The sequence below is a fragment of the Microcebus murinus genome, chromosome 11 (assembly GCF_040939455.1).
Source record: "Microcebus murinus isolate Inina chromosome 11, M.murinus_Inina_mat1.0, whole genome shotgun sequence".
Lineage (NCBI taxonomy): Eukaryota > Metazoa > Chordata > Mammalia > Primates > Cheirogaleidae > Microcebus > Microcebus murinus.
Window position 1 is genome coordinate 16,909,799 of NC_134114.1, and position 16,254 is coordinate 16,926,052.

General features: G+C 31.1%; 1 protein-coding gene across 4 annotated transcripts in view; it reads right to left on the reverse strand.

Moving 5' to 3' along the window:
* The window catches only part of CDH12 (cadherin 12), a 947,374-nt gene that overhangs the window by 443,674 nt on the left and 487,446 nt on the right, over positions 1–16,254 (reverse strand). Inside the window, exon 4 of one of the 4 annotated variants that reach the window (XM_020290039.2) lies at positions 12,700–12,859. The exons of the other annotated variants lie outside the window; for them this stretch is intronic. The gene's annotated coding sequence lies outside the window, so the exon portion shown is untranslated. The remainder of the gene's footprint in view (positions 1–12,699; positions 12,860–16,254) is intronic. 4 annotated transcript variants of the gene reach the window in all.

Here is a 16,254-nt window from a genome sequence, read left to right on the forward strand (position 1 = left end):
ATCACTAAATCCAATTCGTGTTCTTGGAAGGGAGAGTAGACCTCATCTCTCAACATATAAATGCCAATAACATGTTGTAAAAAAGGCATATAGGAAGAGATATTTTGGCATAACCATCTACGAAAAATAAAATCTCATACAATTGCTTTGGTTCTAAACTAAGAACAGTAAAATGTATTTGAATGTCTTTCAAACAGACAAGAGGCACCATCAGACATGTGGCTAAGAGAATTTCTCTAGCAGCTTTGGGGAGAATTGATAAAAGAGGGCTTGTGTTTAATGGAAGGGAGACCAGTCAAAAATCCATTGCCAAAAGTAGCAATGACAATGTGGATTACAGCAGTGAACGTGGGAAAAAAGGGCAGGTGGCAATGTATTTTCAGAATACACATGACCTGCAAAGGAAAATTCTATAGAAAGATAGAGCAAAATATGGAGTCAAGGATCTTAATGGAATTTGAGAACAATTTAACATAAGTGTTAAATACTGAAGGAGGAAGCCAGACTGAAATAATTTCCACGGCTAATGAAACACTGGAAGTTCAAGAATGCAAATATAGAAATAAGATAGTGACTCTAGGGATGGGAAAGCTTGGATGACACATAAACCGAAAGAGGCAGATAAAAAGCTAATACTTCATTGTATTCTTTTTTGTATTTTTTCTTTGTTTTAAAATGGGTGAGGTTGAGATTTCATTGAATGAAGCTGAAATCATATTGCTAGGGCAAAACAGTGAAGAATGCAGAGGAAGGGTGAGCTTCTTCTACTGACCCTGATGGAAAGGTGGTAAGGTTATAGGCACAGGTTCAGACAAGGTGTGGGTGAGAGAGGGGCACAGTTTGCAGCAATTGGAAATCTGCTCAGGAATATTGTGCAAATTACTAAGTTTAGAAAAAATATCAGTGTACATTGGAACTAATGTATATCTTGAGAAATAAGGCTCATGTACAGGAAATTTTCTCTATTTCTTATTAACACTGCTACTTAGGAGCTGTATGAAAATGACTCCATTCGTTAACTTCTCTGTGCTTCACTTCACTTATCTGTAAAACAAGGATGATAAAAATAAGGATGCTGTGTATTAAGGTGACTTAATTCATGGAAAACACTGAGATTCACGCCTGACACACAGTACATCCATATAATCATTAGTTAATTTTATTAAATTGAAGAAAATAACTGTGTAAAACCATAAGTGCCCTAATCATAGAAAAAAACAGTATTGGGTATTGGATCTCTCCTCTGAATTAAAATGATTAGATCTGTGTTAACTCTACCCTTTGGGGAAATATTACTTATCAAAATATTTTGTAAAGAAGCTGAACATTATCCAATTAACAGAAAAAATGCAGATCCATTTTCTTGTTACTAAAATATTTTAAAACATATTCCCAAGCATAACTTTTATAATGATGAACATATGGGTAGTTTTTAAATCTTTCCAAATGTAGTCAGAGCCTAAAATAACTAATTTTCTTTAACATTAAGGCATACTACTACTAAATTGTATTCTTCAAAACAGTATCTTAGATTAATTGAGCTAGTGATTTCTATGGTCAGCCCCTTTCTATTCAAATGAGTTGATGCATAAGTAATTTTCTTCATTCTTAATTGCCATGTTTTCTAAGATTTTTCAGGAACAACAAAAATAAAAAATAAGGAAGAAGAAGAGAATGAATATCACACAGAATTTACTACCATGGTAATGTTGAACATGTAGTGTCAGATGTAACACAACTTCAAAAATGTTAGAATAAAAAAAATGCAATGTAACACAACAGTAAAAAATTTCACCAACATTATTTTATTGATGTATAATCAGTGTAATTCTCTGTAGTGTTTGTGGCATCATTATGGATATTAGTCATGATTTCAATTTTAAAAAAAATGAAAACAGATAAATAAGAGATTACAGGTTGGACTCTAACACTGACTTTGCTGAATAAAAATTTCTATTTAGATTTTTAGTTTTTTATTTGCCTCTTTTCAAATGGTTACTGTTATTTAAACATCCCTCTGTCACTGAATGGCATAGCCATCAATCCAAATAGTCAACCAGAAGCCTAAAGGTTATCTTTTGTATTATTCTCCCTCTTGCAGCCTATATCCAAATCATCACAAGCTTTAAAAGCCTTCACTTCCTAAACATTCTCCAAAGTGCACCAGTTTCGTTTATCCTCCCCATAACCACACACAGTACCCTTCCCAGATTACTGCAACAGCCTCCTGCTGCTAGGTTTGGACACATTGCCCCCTTTCTCCTTCTCTCTATTTTAGATGGAATAATCCATATGTTTTTTTTCAAATCTCAATCTCATCATATTATCTTCCTCTGCAAAACTTCCAGGACTCTCCCCTGCTGAGAGACTGCCTACCTCATCTCCAGTCTCCTCAAGTCCACACATCTCCTCAGCCTCTTGACTGCAGCCACACAGCTTCCATCCCTGACATACAGCATGTTCTCCCTCTCCAGGGACATTTATGTTTGTTATTCCCTCTCAGGGAAATATCTTTCCTGCTTTTCTTTTTCTTGGTAACTCTTTATCCAGAATTTTTTTCCTGACTTTTCTAACTAGTGTAACCCCTATAATGTGCTCTCACTAAACCACATATCCTTTTTTAGAAACATTTACCCGGTGTATAATTTAATATTTATTTGCATCATTATTGATTAATATCTATTTCCCACATTAGAATAAAATTTTACTAAGGGCAACTTCATGTGCTCTCTACTGTGGGTGTTAATATTGATAATGCAATAGGAATGTGATATATTAACATGACATTATTTCATTTTTGTGTAATAAAATAAGTTACAATATGTAAAAAAATCAAAATATTTAAAATATTATATGATGTTTGGATTATAATATAGGTTATAATATAGGATAAAGTGACTATTTTTCCTTCAGAAATGGTGTTATTTAGCTGTGGTTTATGACTGATAAATAAATAAAACTGTGTATCATTTACCTATTTAGGATGCTTAAACTAAAATTAGGAAATTTTTAACAATGATATCAAAAATTAACTGAGGTGACAATGTGACACAGTTACCAATTTAACTGAAATAATTATGATTTGTAACAAAAGTACTTAACTGACGAATCTCAAAAATGACATGTTTTAAATAATTTACATATCTTCCTGTTTCTTTTTAACTTTTTGCTCAAAGGCTTATTTTCATATTTTATTCATGTAATCTCCATAAAAATAATTTATTTACACTGATTTCCAAAGTATTGGCTCTAACTTCATGTCTTTCTCAACATTCTCTTTCAATCTAGTTCCAATTTTCAGAAGTCCAAATACCTCCCCCTCTTTCTTCTCCTCCTCATCCTCCTTCCTCTTTTTCCCTCCATCCTCCCCCCATCCTTATCTCCTTTTTCTTCCTCCTCCTCCTCTTTCTCCTCTTCTTTCTTTTGGATTCTTACATTATGTTTTCTTGGTGGAGGTAAATGGAAAAGGTGCTTAGTAAATAATGTGGCATAAAAATGTGAACAGAAGTTATTTAAAAATAGTTAAAAGGTCATTGAATGCAGAGAGTCTCCCTGAACATACATATTATACATTTATAAATATTTTGGTGCCTTTCACAAATATGCATAAATTAGAATCATAGACAGAAACCAGATGTTGGAGATAACTGTCTTTGAAAGAAATTTGAGCAAAAAAGATGAACTGGAGAAGCAACTTTGCTTGTCTTTGCAATGGAGCTAAGTCATTGTTTTTAGTCTTGATCTAGCATTTTCTCTCTTATTGTTTAAAGTAAACTGTGCCAAAACTTTTAGGTAATATGCTTGAATAAGTATTAATAGGTTTATATAACCCTTAAGGAAAACTACCATAATTTCAGGGATTGGATTAGATGAAGTCACAGAATGAAAAATGTCTGATCTCTTCTTTTGAAATTTGGTAACTCATTAAAGAGGGGGAAGAAATACTAAGGACATTGACAAGGGTTTCTTTCAAATAATATCACTACTCTGGATCACCAGTAAACATATTCATGAAAATATTGTCTCATGAATTTTGAATTACTTAGAACAAAATCAACAGCAGATGACAAGGAAGAATATCAACAGTTCCAGTAGGTTTGACTTTCACATCCTCTTGCTTCTTTGGTACCTTATTTCAAAGTGTACTCTGATAGCATCAGTCCAAAATGCAATGAAATGTTTGCTACTTTTTCAAGGAAATCTGATTCATTAGCTAGGCCAGGAAGGAGAGTTCAGTTACCTTACTTTAAGCTCTAAATATTTTTTTAAATTTTTGAGTGATGGATAAGTTTCTGTTTTTTTACCAGAAGACACAATAGAATTAAGATCATCTCATGAATAATACTATTTTTAGATGCAAATATTTAAAAGTACTAAATATAAATAGCACTTTGATTTTTAAAAATATTTATGCTTAAAACATTCCTGTTATTTAATATGATGCTATATATTGCCTATTTATTATTAGTAATGTGGTTCTTTTTGATAGCACTATTTATGGGTAGTATTAGGTATTAAGTAATAGTTATTATTCTAGTTATGTTTTACTTTAAAAGTATCTTATTATCCTGACAAAGTTTCCTTGATTTTGATCCATTAAGTAGAAATTGTGGTCTATTATTTAAGTCGACTCCCATTTCCTAAACTCAAAACTTCTAATAAAAATGAAAAAAAAAATCATACAATATTAAATCAATGATGTAATTATTATTTTGCAAGTAAAAATTGTATAGAAATTAGAAGGCTATTCAACATAAAATAAAAGTTGATCAAATAACCTAAATAATATCAGAAAAGCATTTACATTTCAAAGTCAACATTTAAAGTCATCACATATTTTTATTCACTTAAAATATACTTTAAGATTAAATCCATAAGTAATGTATGATGCATTTAGTTTAAAAAGCATCATTTTTGTTTGATTTTTTATTAATTTTTTAATTATTCTGAGTACATAATAGTTGTATACATTTACAGGGTAGGTGTGATCTTTTGATACAATCATATAATGTGTATTAATCAAATCAGGGTAATTGGGGTATCCATAACTTCAAGCATTTATCATTTCTTTGTTTTAGGAACATTTCACTTCCACTCTTTTAGTTATTTTAAACTATATCATAACTTATTCTTGACTATAGTCACCTTGTTGTGCTATTAAGTATTGCTCATTCTAACTAACTACATTTTTTGTACCCATTAAATAGTATTTTTGCTCTCTTTGTATTTAAATGCATATAATGAAAACTAAAATAAGCACAAAGAAACAAGAACGAATTCAAATCTAAATATCAAAATTATACTTTTCTTTTAAATTGAGAACTAAGAAAAGGCTGATTATGCTAATATAATTGGAAGTCAATTTGCCACTGTTTATAGACAAAATAATGGACAACTAGATTGCTTATTGTATTTCATTAAAATATATGAATTTAACCTTTATTCCACTTTACAATATGTCAGGAACTGTGAAAAGAACTATAAATGCATTATACCATTTATTCTTTAGACAATTTTATATTATCACTACTATATTATTTCATCAGTATCTATCTGATGAATCTGAGGTATATATTTTTTAAATAGTTTGCCAAAGTCTCACATAAAGATAAGAAAGCAATATTTGAAATGATATAAAATATGGTTCCATTAAACACAACTTTATTGTTTGATAGAACTAAATTTCATTTTCACCAATGCAGAGTTGAAGACATTACTATGGCGCAGTCATGTGCCACATAACAACATCTCTATCAGTGATGGACCCCATATACAATGATGCTCTTATAAGATTATAATGGGAAATGAAAATTTTCCAACACCTACTGATGCTGTAGCCATCTTTGCATCTTAGCACAATGCATTACTCATTTGTTTGTGGTGTTGCTGCTGTAAAATAAAAAACTACTGCACTGTCAATCCTGGAAAAGTATCACACACACAATTATGTGCAGCACATAATGTTTGATAAGGATAACATACTACTATGTTACTGGTTCAGATATTTACTAAGCCCAGTGAAACTGCACTATTTTCATGGGCTAAAATTAAGAATAATGAAATTATCAGTGCTTTTTTCATAAATATACCTAAAATACTTATTTTTCTGTTTTCCTTTCATATTACCCCTTGACTTGCAGGTAATTTAAGATATGTAAAGAACTTTTTTTTCCTAGCATTGATGTATTTTTAAAGGTATTTGCTTTGGAGAACAAACTATTCAAGTGTAATTAATTCAGACTCTGCTGAGGTAAACTTTGAAGTTGACCGAATTGAGGTCAACTATGATCAAAATTCTGGCAAATTAATAATAAAACATACATGCAGATTAGAAGTAGAAGACCCTAAAGGTGAGTAGTGCTGTTCTTAACAGATTGAAGAACCAGGGCAGTAATGTCATTAAAAATAAGTAGTTAGAAATATTACAAAAGTTAGCATTGTTTGTAAAAAAAAAAAAGTATATCCATTTATATTCAGAAATAACACAAACACCATCTCTAGTGATGTAAGAAAATAAAAATGCATTATCCTTTACATTAGGGACATACAGATTTTCTTTTTCTTTTTAATATTCATAATACAGTACCTTATAATTTAATGAGGATTATTCATTTGTTCAAAATATCCAGATTTTTAACAAATAATATCTACTCTTTTTCTTAATTTTATTTTTTTATTATAAACTATTATTGGGATATGAATAATTTTGGTTTAGTGGATCATTTTTATAATGCTTGAGTCATGGTTATAAGTGTGCCCATTACCCATATAGTGTTCATTGTACCCATTAAGTAAGTATTGCCCATCCTCTCCTCCTTCTTCCCCTTGCTTCATTTACATTGAGTTTTACTTCTTCTATGCACATGTGTACTCATTGGTTAGTTCCAATTTAATAGTGAGTAGATGTGTTTGTTTTTCTGTTCTTCAGATACCTCACTTAGGATAATATTCTCCAGTTCCATCCAATTGTTGCAAAAGACATTAAGCCACCCTTTTTTGTGGCTGAATAGTATTCCATGGTGCACATGTACCACATGTTGTTAATCCACTCATGAATTGATTGGCACTTGGATTGATTTCATATTTTTTAAATTGTGAATTGTTCTGCAATAAACATTCAAGTACAGGTGTCTTTTTGATAAAATGACTTTGTTTCCTTTGGGTAAATACCCAGTAGTGGGATTGCTGGGTCAAGTGGTAGGTCTATTTTTAGTTCTTTGAGGTATCTCAATACTACTTTCCATAGAGGTTGTACTAGTTTGCAATCCTACCAAAAGTGTTGAAGTGTTCATTTCTGTCTGCATCTATGCTAGCATCTATAATTATTGGCAATTTTAATAAAAGCTATTCTAATAGGGGCAAGGCAATATTTCATTGTGGTTTTAATTTGCATTCCCCTGGTGATCAGTGATGTTGAGCAATTTTTCATATGCTCATTGGCCATTCGTGTATCCTTTTATCAAAATCTTCTGTTCATGGTTTTGTCCACTTTTTGATGAGATTGTTTGATTTTTTTTTCTTGCTGATTTGCTTGAATTCTTTATAGATTCTGTTCCTGGCCCTCTATTAGAATTTTTATTTATTTTTATTTTACTGTGAATATTTTTTCCCAATCTGTAGGTTGTGTATTTACTCTATTGATTATTCACTCATTATTTACTCTATTCCTTGGCTATGCAGAAGATTTTTTCACTAAGGAGAGAAATTGAATGTAATACAAACAAATGGAAATACATATCTTGCTCATGGATTGGTAGAATCAACATTGTTAAAATGTCCATACTATCTAAAGTGATTTACAGTTTCAATGTAATCCCCAACAAAAAACTAATGTCATTTACAGATCTAGAAAAAATTATTCTATGCTTCATTTGGGACCTGAAAATAATGCAAATAGTCAAACTGTTCTTCAACAAAAGGAACAAATCTGGAGGTATCATATTAGCAGACTTCAAACTATACCTCAAGGCTACCGTAACCAAAACCACATGATACTGGCACAAAAATAGAGACATGGACCAATGGAACATAACAGAGAACTCAGATATAAAACCACCCACATTTGGCCAACTCATCTTTGACAAAGCAGACAACAATATACACTATGGAAAATAATCCATATTCAATAAATGGTAATGGGAATATTGGATAGCCTTATGCATAAGAATGAACCAATCCCATATCTTTTACCACTCACCAAAATTAATTCAAGATGGATAAAATACTTAAATGTAAAGCATAAAACCATAAGAACACTACAAGAATGTGTTAGGAAACTCTTCTAGATATCTCCCTAGGCATAGAATTTATGAAGAAGACCCCAATGGCAATCACTGCAACAACCAAAATAAAAGGGCCTTGATTAAGTTATTCTTTTTTTAAAATTCTAGTGTGTGCATGTGTGTGTCTTTAATAGCAAGAATGTGGTTTGAGTAAATCAAAACACATTATTCAATATAGCTTTATTATTTCAAATTGATACTTTTGAGTAATGTGGCTTCACCACATTCTCTTACTAGTGTGTATTCTACAGTCTTAATTAATGGATTAATGCCAGTGAACTTAATCAACACCAAACTGTTCAGGCTAGAATATGTTTTTCTTTTAAAATAATCCACATATATTTATCTTTCCCACATTTTAAATTATTCTTCTAGAAGTTTCATTCTGGGAAGAGATACCCTCAAAATAAATAACAAACACAAAACTCAGGGTATCTATATTTATCCTCTTCTCTTTAGCAGTGTTGATACAACTACTTTAATCTAATTCTACTTTAGTGCAACTACTTTAATGTATTCTAATACTAAAATGTAATTCTTACCAGCACAGAATTAGTTTTAAATTTTGGAGATTAAATTGAAACAAGGCAGGTGTTAGTTTCCAACTTCAACATTCTAACATCATCAATATTTTGTCAAATGATCAATCAGATCACTATGTTAACTATTCAGATAAGACTTAGTGTTTGGCTTTTAGATGATCTTTTTTTATTTTTTTATGCCAAATACTATTGTATTTCTGTGTTTATATTAAGGAATGCAGGTGCTTCTAAGATAAACACATTATGGGCATAAAATTATAATTGCATCCCTAATATTATTTTCAGATGTTCACATATTAAACACCTGTGCTTAATTATAATATATTTAAAAATGTAATATATATTTCATTGTTCCAGGTAAATGTTTTTAGTTTTCTAGACAATTAAGTTAAATGTTTAATCAACCTTCCCATACAACTTTTATTCAAATACTTAATCAATTTTTTGAGGTTTTTTAAGAGATTTATGACATAAAATTAATAATGAATAGATATTGATTAAAATCCAGGGAATGCCAACTTACAGCTGTGTTTTTAATAAGTATTATGAAGCTGCTCTGAATGTTAGTTTCTTTTTTATAAATCCATAGTTATGCTGAGATTTAAATAAGATGACATTTAAACAGGTGCTCAAAAAATAATAGCTGTGACTAATTTAAAGAACATTTTTTCAACTTTAAATGCAGTGAAAAATACATTTTTGGGTGTAAATTCAAGTGGTAATAGTCCTCTAAACATTGAAGTGTATGTATAAGCCTAGTATTTACTCAGATCCACTTACCCAGGTACCTGTAGCAATCAATACAGTCTGCCAATGTGATGAAGATAAGATATTATCAGATTTAATGATAAAATAATAGTGGATTTAAGGTCACTTTTGCTAGAAATGCCCAAATGCTAGAGAGTTAAGAGAATAGTTTAAGATAAGAAAAACAATAAAACAGTAAGTTATAGTCATTTAACTAATTAGAGACTGGAGATACAAAAGTATAATGAAAAACAAAATTGAAAATTTTGAAATACTCTTACAATTTTGACATATTCTATGTCATTTGGTAAAAATCAAATAATATTTTTAAAAAGTGAGAATTATTTTTGAAAGCGACAATAGCTCTGACCCCCAGAATTTTAATTCTAAAGTAGACAGCTAGCTTATCTTTGCTCTGGTAATAACAGCACAATGAAAATAGAAAGCTCATCTCAGTTAGGCATATCATCATAAATAAGGGTATGAACAATTAAATTTACATACTAGAAGAAAATATGTGTACATATATACTACCTAAGTAAAACCATACACAAGAAGCATTATAACAAATACTTCAATTTATTGTGCTAATGTTAAAGCCCCAGCACTTCAGTGCAAATTTGATACAATCTAATGCATCACGTTCTACAGAAATTTTTTATCACAAACTATAAAATGACCATCTTATAATATTGTATATAACTCCTTCACAAATTTGGAGAATATAATTCACTGATATGGTTTGTCTTAAAAATAAATATAAAAAAGACTGGTTATTTACCTTTAGGGGTGTGTCATTTTTCTTATTCATTGATTTATTTGCTGTCACCTATTCTCTTTTTTCAGCTTTTCTCACCTTTTTTGTCATTTTACATTCAAGATGTGCTGGTTGTTAATAGGTAGCATACCTGCCCCTGTTCCTTAACAAAATTAGAGCCACATCATACATATTGCTACAGTTGAAGAAGTGTCAGCATTTTCATAATAAAAACTGCTCTTCAGAGGTTTATAATTCAACTGCAAAACTCACACTGGGCTCATCTTGGCATATAAGGTCACAGCCTGAAGCAAATTTGTTTTACCAATTTTCAAGCAAATTAATTTAAACACTGTTCTAAGTGGTGCAAATATAAATCAAAGACTGGAGAAATTTGTACCCCCCAAATAATAATCATCATTTGACTGATACTTATTTTCAAGTTATTTAGTTCCTGCTAAATTTGCATGTGCTCCACACAGATGTTGAAAGAATAGTTCCAGGATAGAATGAAGGCAAAAATAAATAAATAAATAAAATAAAAAATAAAATACTGGTTTTTCTCTAAGCAACTAACAGTAACATATGTGACCATAAAATAAATTGCTTTCTTGGCAGGTGGCTTACCCTAAAACAATGAACCCAATCTCTCAGTGTTTTACATAGGCAACTATGAAAAATACAGTAAGCTCTATTTAGAGAAAGAAATTGTCATATAAACAGCTTTCTAAAACCTTGAAAAACACTATAAGAAATTACTGAAGACTAGCAATTTATACGATATTGCATGATTTTATATTAGTGACAATAGAATATCCATTCTTTTTCTGTAGATTTGTCTCCAAATATAAAGACACAATCAAATAGAAGTGAATTTAAATCATGATTGGATCCTGAATTAAGGTTTTGGGAAAGAAAAAGGTGAACATTCCATCTCATGATACTTCCTGCTAATATCATTCACAGACTGTTGGCAACTATTTTGAAACCACACTAATGGTTTTGGTAAAGCAATAACAATGAAAGAAAGAAAGAGAGAAAGAGAGAGAGAGAGGGAGGAAGGGAGAAAGGGAGGGAGGGAGGAAGGGAGGAAGGAAGGAAGGAAAGGAAGCAAGGAAGGAAGAGGGAGGGAGGAAAGGAAAAGAGTAGGAAATAGAGACAGAAAAAGGATGTCATGGCAATAGTATTACTGTCATTCTGGAGAATACAGAAGCCATTCATATGGAAAAGCTATTATAAAGTATTTAAGATCAAGAGTTTATTAGTATATAAAAGATAATAATGCATACTAAAAGTCAAATAAAATCTCATCCCCCTAATAACATCCTGGCCTTTTTGTAATTCCATTCCATTTTGGGGGGGTTATATGCATCCATATTTTTATTAGCAGTATAATGATACAATTTTTATTTTGATCTTATTACATTTTTATTTTAAAACTTTATAGTGTTTACATAGCCACAATAATGATAAAAGTCATAGTCACAATAATAACTAAAACTTACAGAGTACTTACTATGTGCTTAAAGTATCTTTATTTCATCTTCACAACTTTCAAGTCAAGTATATTATTAGCTCCACTTTATACACAAGAGGAAACTTTGAGTTTGTAACTTGCATAAGTTCTCATGATTATGGGATAGTAAACCTTGGATTCAAAACCCGTTAATATACCTAGGATTCAAACTCAGACAATATACCTATATAATGTGTTCTTTTCTACTACATTAGATATTTATCACTTTAATTTCTCATTTGCTATTTCTAACCTATTTCTTTACTGTTAGAAAGAGCAGTTGTTGCCTCTGATTACAAAGGACACTGCTTTGCTTTGAACATCTTCATATCTGTTTACTGTTTTTATATTATTTCCGTGGGATTGGTGATAGGAAGTGATATTATTAAGATAAAAATGCATAAAATAATCAAACACAAACACTTCTAATTTAATATCTACAAAATGAGACCTCATTCCTCTTTTAGTAATTTGTGGAGTTGAATATTTTCTTAAATGTTTAAATAAATTTATTGGCTCACTTCACTCATAACATCTCTCCTTATTCTTTATTAATTCTATACTATCTTTAGTAAATTAATTTTAATTTATAGTAAAACTTACTAGATTTAATAGCAACAAAATTATATTCTTAAACAGAAACAGCAGGTACAGAAGTATAAAGATGTTCAGTATATACAAATTAAAGTCAGAAATTTCGTTTGGCCTGATTATTATGAACTAAGCTGTGGGAGTAATTGGCAGAGGCCATAGTTGGGAGCTATGATTGGGAATGATCATGACAGCAGGATCATGGAAGTCTTAATCATGCCTCACCAGTTTTAAACCTTTGAGAAGCCTGATAAGGAATCATACCTCACTGATCCTAATAGAGACACAGTCACAGCTGAGATCTCGAATGGTGGACCCGGCTGCATTGAGGAAGATAACTGGTTCTTTGTGAGATTCTAAATGGGAATCACTTATTCTCCGTCCCATGGATCCATGGATTACATCTGAGGGTTCATGAATTTGGCTGTAAAACAAATATATCTTTGTTCTCATTAATGTCTAACTGAAATTTAGTGGTTCTTTCAATTAAATATTTAAGCAACAAATCACAGTAGGAGTGTCAATACTTGTGACTTTATCGTTCATAAAATCTCAGTTATATTTATTTTGTCTAAAATTGTTGCAAGGATCTAAAAAATACTGTTTCTATTCACTTATAGTAATTATTAGGTCCACTTCTAGGTCTTGATTTTTAAAATATATTAATAGATATGCATATATTAGTCTACATTTTTAATATTGATAAATATATTTCAGATAAATCCAGTTTCTTTAAGTCATAAGTATTTCATTTGATGAACTAAAAGAAAATTTGAGAAGGGGTCAGAACCCCTGAAGGTGAAGAGCCCTTGGGGAAGCATGTAATTTAAAAGATGTTCAGTCAGTGAGGGACCAACCTGGATAGAGGTGTCTGGATGGAGAAGAGAACACATACTGTGACAGGGCACACAAGCTCATTATCTCTCTCTCTACATCCAGTCAGCTCAGTGGGGTGACTGTAGGCATTTGGAGGATTTATTCCTTTCAGAAGAGTAGGTCCTATCCAATTTCATGCCTAGATCCCAAATTCCAGGACTATGATATCCTGCAATTCATACAAATAATATGTGCATTTATGACATTATGGGTAGCAGAGAATGCCCTTCGAGATACATGATGGTTGATTTTGCCCTAAAATGTGATACCAGTTTGACTGAGATCATGTTTCATTTTCTTGGTTGCAATACACGATTTTGTTTTCTTGATGTAAGAGAGAAATTTCTTCTCCAATGGTGACTTTCCTGGTATTGCTTGTGTGAGGCAGGAAGTGTGAGCTGGCACCAGTCTGCTGAGAACCCAATCTGTATGTGTGATGTGTTAGAGGCCTGTCACCCCGAATTGTTTATGGAGAGTCATTCTTTAACTTATAGACATTTGTCAAGGTCATGCTGCTATAAATGACCCTCAGTTTGGGAACTGAGAACAATCTTTTCACAATAGCTTTTCTCTGAATAAGTTTCTGTTGGTCTGAAGTTTTCTTAGCTATGTGAGAAACTTGCCACCAGACTTCAAGGACGACAAATTAAACTAGACATGAGCTCTAGCCAGAGAACAGCAGAGGTATGAGAATCAGTCTTTGACAAAATGCTATGTTGAAAATATAAACGGGGTATCCATTATGTATAACATCAATCAGCAGAAGGTTAGAATGCTTAGGAGAAATATGTGAGGAAAAGGGAATTTGAAATAGGAGAAACATGGGCTACATTTAAGCAGAAATCATAAAGACTGATTATAACACAGACACTTTATTTTGGCAATTATTGTAGAAATCAGGATCTCTGGAAAATCTGGACTAATCAGTTAACATGCAATTTTGTTGTATTTTAATAATCTAGCTATGATTTCCTCAACTTTAGAAATACTTAACTACTAGACTTATTATAATTCAGCTTTCTGTTTAAAGAATAATAGTCCTCTTACATTTAGTTTACATATTTAGGAATAGATTTGATAGTGAGAATACTTAGTCTCTTTTAGAGGTTATATTATTTTTACAATAATAAATTAATTCATTGGAATCTATTCATTTTAAAGGCTATTAATTACAGATAAGAGGGCATGGTTTCTGTTTCCTAGGAATAGAACTTTTATTTTTGTAATACACATTGGAAAAATAAATGTATTGAAATAGAAATTAACTCAGGTAGTACCACTCTACTCTAGGCAATGTCCTCCACTCAAAAGTGTTTCCTATTCTCAAGGAGTTCTAAAATTGTATAGAAGGTAAGATATAAACATGTATAAAGAAAGACAAATAAGTGTAAAGCAAATTAAAATACATCTAACTAAACTATTAGTATAACTAACAATCGGAGAGGCCTAAAACAGGTCTACTCAAAAATTCTCTTAGTCATTGGACTGACTTAATTTTGGAGATAAGTGATATGCTAAACATTAATATATCATTACATCTCACATTAAATATAATCTGTGAAAGCTGCCATAACATTATGCTTTGTTGACTTTTAATTAAATATTCATCTCAAATTTCCAGTTTCACTTTTTTTTTTTTTAAGATGTACATTTTTTTTAAATCAGGGTCTCACTCTGGCACACAGGCTGAAGTGCTGTGGCAGGATCACAGCTCACTACAATCATTTTAATATGCACAAGCCTAATATTAATATCTTTTCTTGCATGTCACTTCTATATACACTCATTTATAAGGTGGGGAATATGTAAAAGTCCTGATGATTCAGCTTTGCTATGGACAGTTAAGGTGTGTACCTCTCTTTTATTTTAGAAGTTAGTAAACTTTTGAATTAGAGAACACAGATTTATCTGTAGAGACTTATTGTATATATTCTACTGATTAACAAATATTCTAAACAGCATAGTAAAACATTTAGATGTAACTTAGAAAAAAGCAAAAGCTTCTTTTACATACTAAATTGTTTCAACTCACTACATTTCCATTTTCTCTCTGGGAAAAAAAGGAAAGTCTTTTATTATCTGAAAGAACTTTTTTTCAAGCATAATTTGGATTTCTGTGAATCATATTTTAGAGTGCCTCAGATCCAAACAGAGTAAACTATCTCTATCATTGTCATGTATTTTCTTTTCTTTCTAAGCTACACAATTAAAAACTTGGCAATTATATGCAATTTTTCAGTTTCTCAACAAATTACCAGACACTTGTAGTTAAGAAATTTTAGTCAATTTAACTCCGTTCCCACTGTCTCTCCTAGTATAGCCAAAGCTTCTTTGTTTCATGGTGTATCTTATGGCTATTACTCATAATTATTATTATGAGTAATGTGTTTGTAGAGAGTAAATGTGTTTGTAATGAGTAAAGTGTTTGTAGAGAAGGAAAGAAAGAGATTGGAAAAGAAATAGAAAGGAAAAAGTCCATTATTATTGGATAAACCACATGAATAATTCCATTCTATTAACTTACTGGTCATAAGTCCCTGTTTAATTCCTCCATATTCAAAAGCCCATATTGAACATAGGTCAATAGACCATAGACCATGTCTTTCAAAATCCAACACAACCAGATAAAAATATAAAAATTCGTGCCTTAATCATCTGATCTATGTGATTACAAAATTGGTGTACTTTGTTCTAGACTGATATAGACAACCATATTTTAAATCTCTTAATACAATTAAATAACATCTCTTTGCAGACATTTTATGCTAACTACGAAATAGTCTTTTTTTTTCTTTTTTTAATTGCTGAGGGACCTCAGTTGTATTCAAAGGTATGTACTTCTGAAAAGTCAATGCATTGATTCAGAGTAGAATGTATTGGTATCATACTCCAGAGGAAAACTATGATTGATCTTGACCAATCCTAGTGATCCCTATAGCAAGT